Below are 9,925 nucleotides of genomic sequence, written 5' to 3'. Positions count from 1 at the left end.
TTGGGGGACTAGACTTGACATCATGCCGATCATCATCAAGGCATGGAACTCATACATCTCGCTTTTGCAAACATTAGGTCGCTATCCCAATGAAATGGACAAGACGAGCAAGGACTGACTAAGGATTGGGTGCGAAATTTTTTGCGACATACATCATCTCCATAAAGGGGTTCGGTGTGATCTAATAAGACAAAGACTAGGAAAAAACTACTACAGAGAAAGAGACCTTAAAACTTAAACTGAATCATGGAGCTCGATTACTACTTTTGCAAATGAACAGACTAGGCACCTCTGCACCAAAGATGCAGCAACTCCCGTCTCGTCTAGCATGCGGAAAATAGGGACCTTTGAAAACCTCTTGGAAACCAAGACAACATAATATCTCCAAAGAATGGGTTGTGCGAAGCTCGTTGAATGCAGGCTGTTGCAGGAAACACTCAAAGAAATCAAGATGTGATTTCTGAGCAGAGATTGAACGCCATGAATTTTGTGAGGACGGAGGTGATGTGGATGATGCGCTCGTCAAAACCATGAATCACATCTTCGACCTTGATCTTGGTGTGACTATCGTCTCGGAGGACTTCATTATACTGTCCCCTTTGCCAATGACATTGCCAATTTTGGTATCGGGACAGAGAATGCGGTACTCAATGTGTACAGAAGAGGCGGAATTAGACTCTGAAACTCGCCTTCGCTTGTCACGATCTTCTCTTTTATGTCGCTGGCCTGCGAGGGATGAGGGCTGAGAGTCTTGCGAGTGATGAGCAATCCTGGTATACCGGGCCACTGTAGTTTGCAGGTCTGGGAAGGCAGCCACCATGGTTTCATAAATACAGGACCTAATGGTAGTGGTAGCTGACCTACCCCTCGCTGGCTGGCTAGGAATGAGCTTGCTGGCCTGTATGTAAGCAGACATGAGTGTATCGCCTGTGGAGAGATGGGTCTGCACTAGTGTCGAGGTGACCAGAGCGGCTTGGGTAAGAAATGACTTAAGGGTAATCTGATAAGCAGCACACGACGGATGATGCTGCACGAAATAGCTCTGAGAGTCCGTGTGCATCAACCAGCGGGCTTTGCTGGCCAGTTCTCACCCAGTATCCAAGGCAAAGGCAGCCATCCTCCCCAAAAAGCAACTGAGGATGAGCACTCGACAGGGTGGCGTTGTGGTTCTGCGTCCTCGAAAGATAGGACAGAACAGGTGGAGTTGTTGTGAGCTAGAAGATTATACATGAACAAGGCGAAGCCTACTACCCAGGATCAAACGTGAAGTTTGCCATGGCACGAAAGCAAGAAAGTGAAAAAGAAACCCAAGAAACCCTTCTAACTGCCCGCCATCTCCACCAATGTAGTGTGCTCACTACAAGACACCTGAGAGAGAGACTAGACCAAACTAGGCTTTTTCCAATTCATTAATCCGTCATCTCTCTTATAGTAAGAGAGGTTGGTTACATATGCCAAGAACCTACTAGAGTCCTCCCACACTAGGTGGTCGGACACACCTACAAGACCCACACACCACAATATACAATAAAATATTTACACACAAATGGGCCATAATATACTTATATTTTTTATTTTTTTTATAATATACTTATTTTTTTTATTTTTTTTATTTTTTTTTGGCTCAACTAGCCCAATGACTAGCTAATTGAGGGTTTTTAAGAAAATATGGAGAAAGTCCCCTAACTCACACACGCCTATGTACAGTGAAATGGTAGGGATAACCAAAATGTTTGAGTGATTTGATAGGGTGAGGTAGCTTACTATGGCAATTATGGAAAGCCAAAAAACGGCTATCATCCGCTGATGCGAAGTCTGTCAAAGTTGACTCTTTCTAGCATGATCAGCAGACCGTAGTTATTCATGCTTTGCAGAGGTTTGAATGCAAGCTATGCAGACACAATGCTTTGGAGCTGCAGAAGATCGTTCCTACACTCGACGCCCACAATGTTTGTGTTTTTTTCATTGGAATTGAGAAACTTGGTGTTGAGGAGTTCCAACAGGGTGGCTTTTGAGATAGAGAGCTTTACATTGATAATGGCAAGAAGATTCACTAGGCACTTAGCAGAAAATCAGTGATTCTTAGCACAGCCAAGATGCTTTTTAACGTGAGATGCTTTGAAGAAAGTCAGTGTTCCTGGAAACTTGAAGGGTGATGGACGACAATTAGGTGCAACTTTTTTGATTGCAGAGGGAGGACAATGCTAATGGATCACAGGCAGAAAGATTTTGCCGATCATCCATCTTCGCAGTCCATTCTCGAGGCTTGTAGGGTTCATCAAAAGGACTTCCCCAGCAACTTAAAAGGACTTCCCCAGCATGGATAGGTAGAGGGAGTGGTAAATGGTGGTATTGCAGAGGGTGGTGAGAGACTCAAGCGGCGTAAGCGCGGCAATGGGGGGGTCTGCAAGCGCTACAGAACACAGCGGTCCAACCACAGTAAATAGGGCACCATTCTCCAAGCGAATGTCATCACAGAGAGACAGTCACGCATAGAGGGTAATTATTTTGTAAGAGAGAGAAGAAGAGAATTTTAATGTCGTAGGAAACTATCCAAAGAGACCCTAAAGATCTATCCGCGACGAGGAGAGTTGAACTCAAGAGAGAGAGATGGCCGTTGGGTTTGCAATGGAAGTTGTGTATCGGGGCTCCAAGAGGGCGCAACACGGTCAAAATTTAGAAATATCTTGGATAAGGGCTTAGAGATTCCACCAAGAAAAAAAAGAATTAACCTTTCTCTCACCAAAACTCGTTTGTTTCATTGATATCTTTCTTCTCCTCTTCTTTCACTCAAGTGCAAGAAACACCGTCCTTGGTACACCACTAATAATGATGATAACTCTATGAACCTCACACTCTTCGATTAGTGCACCCTGATAAACCCACCGCGTGAATTTTAACGTTTTTCAATATCACCTATGTCAACACCACCAAATTCTTCCCCGCAATGGTAGGGTAGCCAAAGTGAACATATACCATGTTATGGGGTTTCTAAAAAGAATGGCCACACAGTCGGAACCCTAGGACGAATACTATTGCATTGATAAGTAACTTCAAATATTAAGTTTGTGTGTGTGTGTGTGTGTGTGTGTGTTTTGTTGGGGTGTAGGCCAGGTGGTCGTGGGAAACCACCCTTTTATACATGATTTCACAATATAGGGAGAAAAAGAGAGAGGGTTGACTCTACTCTTTGTTCTCCACTAACCCAAACATAGGCTGTCTGTGTATCATCCCCTTCCCCATTCTCTTCTTCCCCTCTCTTGCACACACTCCGTACACGCGTTACATGCACAACAATTGGTATCAGAGCTCAGGTGGGAACATCAATGGTGGCGGTTGGAGATCGCGGAGCTTGCACGGCGAGAGGTAGCCATAGCACGAGCCTGAAGAACTGGAGAGAGCTCAACCATAACCGGGCTTGGAGCTCAGAGCTCGAGAGAGGGAGTCGAAAGAAAGCTCGAGCTTGGAGATTGAGACAAAGCTCGGAGAAGGAGAAAGAAGAGCAGATCGGTCTTTGAACATCAGAGCCATGAGCACAAAAGAAAGAAGGAAATTCGTGAGTTTTCTGCAGCAGCAGGGCACAATTGGGCAATTTGAGCTTGAATTGGGGGGTAACTCCGAACTCTGCAGCACTGCAAGGGGAAATCGAGGCACCCCCGGAATCTCCCTTCCCCTATCTGTATTGAAGCGACCCTTGGAATCAAGGGAATCTTGGGAAGCATCTGCACAGAGGGAGTGGGCAGAATCAAGCTGAGCCATTGAAGGGGAATTGGGTGCAACAGTAGAGGAGATTCACAATCGGGCAACTTGGGGAGATTCTGCAGAGGAATGCAAGCATGACAAGGCAGCCTTTTGCTAGCGAGAAGCAACAGCAAAAACCGGCACCGAGAAGGTAAATCGAGCTCGACCAAGGCAGAGGGAATCAGGTACCGAGCTGCAAGGCAAAGAGAAAACCTTGAGATGGTCGTGAGCAGGTCGGACAATTGGGAATCAAGCAGCATAGCGAGCAATAGACTGATCTCACATATCAAGAGTGGCTACTGCAGGCATCACGAGCAGCTCACAAATTCTGAGTTTCATTTCGTGAGCAGAATCAAGATACACACACACATACACACTATCAAAATCAACACACAGTGAGGTCGTGCAACAGATCATAACAGAGGCAATTTGGGCACCCAACAGTGGCGAGCAAGGTCGAGAGGAGCAATCGTTTAGGGGTAGCAGGTCGAGCAGATCCCAAAGCTGTGAGAGATCTTACAGTGGAAAGGAATTGTGGGGGGCACAAACAAAGCATGCTTGTCATCTCGTCAGAGAGTAGGCTTTCGACAGAGAGCAGGCTTTCAACAGAGAGGAGTGAAAGCGATTTTTTAAAAAATTTCAAACTTCATAGTGTGTGTGCAAGGGCTCATTCCCACCGAGCCTGTGACTAAATCCCAATCCCCCGACCCCTCTCCTCGAGCTCGTGAAAAGAAAGACAGTTTTTTTCAGAAATTGCAGTTGTGAGAGAGAGAGAGACAGCTTGATTAAGAGATTGGAAGATACTTTCTCGACAAAAACTAAAAGGCGAGCTTGACACCGAGCTTGCGAGCGAGCCTAAGCAACACACATAGCGAGTGAGTGAGTGAGAGACAAAGACCAGGGTCTCATCATCGACATCAGCGATTCTCCAATTTTGACATCGACTTCTTCGACATCGTCACCCGACTTCGACGTGCGCACACCGAGTCCGATGAGCTTGGAGAGATCTTGACATATCGGCTTCGAGCATTCGCGTTTTACGACTACTCGGCTAGCCACTTCCGCCCGCCGGCAGCGGAAGGCAACATCGACATCGACACCAATCATGCGCACCAGCTCAACACTGCTCATTGCGGCAGATCTCCGACATTCGACCCAGACACCGGGCGTTTCCCTAGACGAGCACGTTTCTGCGATCGACGACCGTGCTTGCGACATGTGCGGGTAAGGTACCACTATCATAGAGGAGTGACACCCTACATCGGCATCGAGCGCACCGATTGCACTGTACGACATAGTTTACGGATACGACACCTTCGACGGCTATTCGACTAGCATATTTCAGCCTGACGGCAGAAATCGGCACATAGCGACACCGACACGCAGGTTACAGGTCACAAGGGGTTTTTTTCAGCCCATTCACCCACAAATTCTCCAGGTTACCAGACACAGCGCTTTCACAGGAGATTTGGCAGTCATTTCGAAAGCAGATTCTCTACGAATATATGCGTTGACAGATGCATTTTATTGTGAGCACACCTAGTGCTACTAAGCTCTTTTGAGAGCAGATATCCTCGCAGGGATCAGGCTTTCACTGCATGCAGCAGTTCTTGGCACCTGTTTGAGTGCAATTTTACTCATGTATGTTGAGTTGCAGACACTATCCACTATACTACGTGTGGAGCCACTTTTGGCTATTTCGATAGTTTTTCCCAGCCGTTTGTGAGACTCGGATCGGAAGAGCCCTTTCTGAGACTGTGGCTAGTCCATTTGTATCTGCATTAGCCTTTGGAGGGTCGATAGCATGAGGTTTTCTTTGAGCTGGGGTGTGCTCGAATGTTGAGACACCTTTGGTGATACAGGTAGCTGGAGTTCCCCTTTACGGTACCCCCACCATAGGATATGTATCTGGATGGTTATTTATGCTTTTGACACCGAGTTGGCAGTCACACAACAGTGGTTTTGTGCAGAAGATGCCCAGTTAGTGCAGTTGGCACATTTATGTGTATTTTGAGTTGAGTTTTGACTCCTCATACAAAGGAGACTCTACCGGATTTACTTCCCGCGAGTCGTGACTTTCATTGTTGGCACTTTTGAGTCTATTTCGGTTGAGATTTTACTCCCTATACAAAGGTTACTCTGCCCAAATTTCTACAGCTTCTCGCCATAGTTTGGCACCTCTCAAACCCTCTTGTCAGTGATGGCTTCTTCTTCAGAAAAGGAGGAGTATTTCATTCGGAAGTTTAATGGCAGCAACTTCACCATGTGGAAAGAGCGCATGAAAGATGTTTTGATAAAAAAAGGCCTCTCAGAACAGTTGAAAGAGCGCGCAGAGGATGATGATTATACACAAGCTCAATGGGAGCTTTTGGATGCAAAAGCCATGGCTACGATACGTCTACATCTAGCCGAGTCAGTCTTCTTCACTATCATAGGGAAGAAAACAACCAAGGAACTTTGGGATAGCTTATGTTCAGCATGGGAGAGAAAAAGTGCATCCAACAAATTTTTTCTCATGAAAATTCTTATCAGGCTCAACATGAAAGAAGGTAGCACAGTTTCCGGTCACTTAAATGAGTTCAACTCCTTGTTCAGTCAACTGACATCTCAGGGCTTTAAGGAGTTTGACGATGAACTCAAGTCTATATTCTTGTTATGCTCTCTACCCAGTTCATGGGATATCTTTTGCACAGTCAACTCCGAATGGCAAGTTAGAGTTCAATGTTGTCACAGATGCGTTGCTCACTGAAGAGATTCGTTGTAAATCTCTCGATGGTGCTAGTCATGGAGATGCATATATGGCTGGCAGTTCAACAAAGGCAAGAGGCCGTGGCAGGAACAAATACAAAAGCAAAAGTAGAGAGCGAAATCCTCGTAGTCCTAGCAAAAGGATTGTTGCAGTTTCCTAAGAGATTAGAAAAACATGCAAAAGGATAATTCTGGCAAAGGCAAAAGTATAGTAAAGATTGAGGAGCTCAATTTGTTGAGTCTCCCATACCTACCACTGTAGTAGAGGATGCTCCTCCTCCAGTGATGCTCATTATGCCCACAGAGATTCATGCCGAGGTGATAGCAGATGCCTCAGATGTTCTCATTTTCACTTCATATCTCACTCGAGATGCTTTGGTTGCACAGGATGAGGGTTATGCACAGAATTGGATTCTTGATTCGGGTGCAAGTTTTCATGTCACACCACATAGAGAGTGGTTTTCCTCTTATGCATCCATGCATGGAATAGTCAAGCTTGGTGATTCCTATGAGCTTGATATTATTGGCATTGGTGATGTGAAACTTCAGATGCATAATGGCACTACTTTTGTGCTGCAGAATGTCAGACATGTGCCCAAGCTTACGAAAAACTTGCTTTCTATAGGGCAATTGGATGATCTTGGCTACACTACAGTTTTTGGTAATCGTTCTTGGATGATCCTCAAGAAAAACCCTATCATGATGAAAGGTAATAAAAATGGATCCTTGTACTCTTTGTTTGTTTCGAGTGTCGACGAACACTCTATCTATGTTGCCGAGATGTCGTCTCCTGAGTTGTGGCATAGCCGGCTAGGGCATATTAGCCAAAAGGGACTGAAAACACTTCAGCATTTTGGCTACTTACCTGTGTTAGATTACACAGACTTTCCATTGTGTGAGCATTGTCTATATGGAAAACATACTAGATTGACATCTTCGCTATTGAATAAGAAACTAGGAAAACCTCTAGACTTGGTGCACAGTGATTTGTGTGGTCCAACGCCACATAAAACTCTAGGGGGGGCGAACTACTTTCTCACGTTCATAGATGATTCTACCAGAAAGGTGTGGGTGTATCTCCTTAAGGGTAAGGAAGAAGTCTTTTCGACATTCCAAAAATTCCTCGCCATGGTTGAGAACCAAACAGGAAAAAAGCTCAAAGCTTTTTGCACGGACAATGGTGGAGAATACGTCTCCACAGAGTTGAAGGATTTTTGCAATAGAAGAGGAATTCGGCCGTAGTTTACTGCTCCATACACACCTGCACAAAATGGGATAGCTGAAAGAATGAATCACACGATTCAAGAGCGAGTTGTCTCTATGATGTCTATGGTGAAGCCTACTCCAGAGTTTTGGGGGGAAGCTGTTCTGACAACAATGCACATCATCAACAGGTCACCTAGTTCTCCTTTGGATTTCAAAATTCCAGAGGAATTATGGACTGGAAAAAGGCCAAGCTATGAGCATTTATGTGTATTTGGATGTGAGGCATATGCACATATGCCCAAAGAACTTCATCGAAAGTTAGATCCCAGATCACACAAATGCATTTTTATTGGCTATGGTGCAAACGGAGAGATGGGATATCGTCTCTGGCACCCAGAATCAAACAAAGTCATTCGTAGCTTACATGTGATTTTCAATGAATCAAAAATGCACAAGAAGCCCATCAAAGATGTTGAGTATAGACGTGTTCGTTTTGAGGATGTAGCCTCCGAACCAACTCAGTTCAGTAGTGTTGCACCCACTCCTCAAGTGCAAGATACTACTATTGCTCTGGAGAGAGCAGAGTCTAGCAGTCGGGCACTGAGACGCTCTGTGAGAGTATCACGTGCGCCCGAGTGGTTTGAGCCAGGTATACACCACATTTTGGTCACTGACAGTGGAGAGCCAACCTTCTACAAAGAATCTATACAAATGGATGATAGTGTTAAGTGGGAGCAGGCTATGCAATCAGAATACAATTCAATTGTGGCTAATGAGACATGGGATTTGGCTCAATTACCAAAGGGCAAAAATGCTTTACCTTGCAAGTGGGTATACAAGAAGAAGTATACAGCGGAAGATCTCGAGCCTAGATACAAGGCTCGTCTAGTTTCCAAGGGTTTCAAGCAGCAAAAAGGTGTGGATTTTGATGATATTTTCTCTCCAGTAGTCAAGATGACTACACTTCGCACCGTGCTTGGCTTGGTTACTATCTAGGACATGGAACTTGTCCAAATGGATGTGAACACAGCATTTATTCACGGGGAGCTAGATGAAGATGTCTACATGAAACAACCAGAGGGATTCGCATGTGAAACCCAAAAACCAACGAGGACAGAATTGGCTTGTAGACTTAAAAAGGCACTCTATGGCCTCAAGCAAGGTTCAAGGCAATGGTATCAAAAATTTGACAAATTCATGCAGTCTCAGGGTTACATAAGAAGTCAAGAGGATCACTGCTTATACACAAAAAGATTGAACGATGGTTCTTTAATCATCTTGATCTTGTATGTAGATGATATGCTTATCACAGGCAAATCAATTGATGAGATCAATCAGTTGAAAAAGATGCTAAGCACTCAGTTTTCCATGAAGGATTTGGGAGATGCCAATCACTTTTTTGGTATGCACATCAAGAGAGACAGGCAACGTGAAATTCTTGAATTATCTCAAGAAAAGTACATTCACAAAGTCTTGCAACTTTTTAGTATGCAGGGGGGGAAGTCATTGAGTACCCCAATGCAAGCATACTCTAAACTTAGCAAGGAAGACTCTCCCAAGACAGTCGCGCTGAGAAAGAGGAAACGGCAAAAGTACCATATTCTTCAGCAGGCAGTTTGATGTATGCTATGGTAGCCACAAGACCAGACATTGCACATGCAGTGGGAGTGGTTAGTAGGTACATGGAAAACCCTGGCAAGAAGCATTGGGAAGCAGTGAAGAAAATCCTCAGATATTTGAAAGGTACAACTAGCAAGTGTTTATGCTTCGAAAACAGTGATGCATCTATAGTAGGTTACACGGACGCGGATTATGCGGGTTGCATGGATCGTAGAAGATCCACATCTGGCTATGTGTTCATGTTTTCTGGAGCAGCTATCTCTTGGAGATCGTGTCTCCAAGATTTCACGTCTTCATCTACCACTGAGGCAGAATATGTTGCTGTGTCTGATGCCAGCAAGGAATCCATATGGTTGTCTCCTCTAGTGGGAGATTTGGGCATTCATGAGGTTCCAATACTACATTGTGATAGTCAGAGTGCCATTGCTTTGGCAAAGAATCCAGTGTTTCACTCAAAGTCAAAACACATAGAGTTCAGATACCATGTCATACGAGATGCATTGGCTGTATCGAGCTTGTTAAGTTTCACACTGATGACAACCTCGCAGATGCTGTCACAAAGAGCCTATCCTCGGAGTGATTTACACATTGTATAGAACTTATGGGTGTA

The 9,925-nt window shown here is 44.8% G+C and overlaps 1 pseudogene; it reads left to right on the top strand.

Annotated features, from left to right (window-relative positions):
• The first annotated feature begins 1,021 nt into the window (after positions 1–1,021).
• On the top strand, positions 1,022–2,327 carry LOC147420653 (uncharacterized; annotated as a pseudogene).
• Positions 2,328–9,925: the final 7,598 nt, after the last annotated feature.

The sequence above is a fragment of the Adiantum capillus-veneris genome, chromosome 28 (assembly GCF_014529385.1).
Source record: "Adiantum capillus-veneris isolate H3 chromosome 28, ASM1452938v2, whole genome shotgun sequence".
Taxonomy (NCBI): Eukaryota; Viridiplantae; Streptophyta; class Polypodiopsida; order Polypodiales; family Pteridaceae; genus Adiantum; species Adiantum capillus-veneris.
The sequence above is the reverse complement of the archived record's forward strand: the minus strand, read 5'-3'. Positions and strand labels throughout refer to the sequence as shown.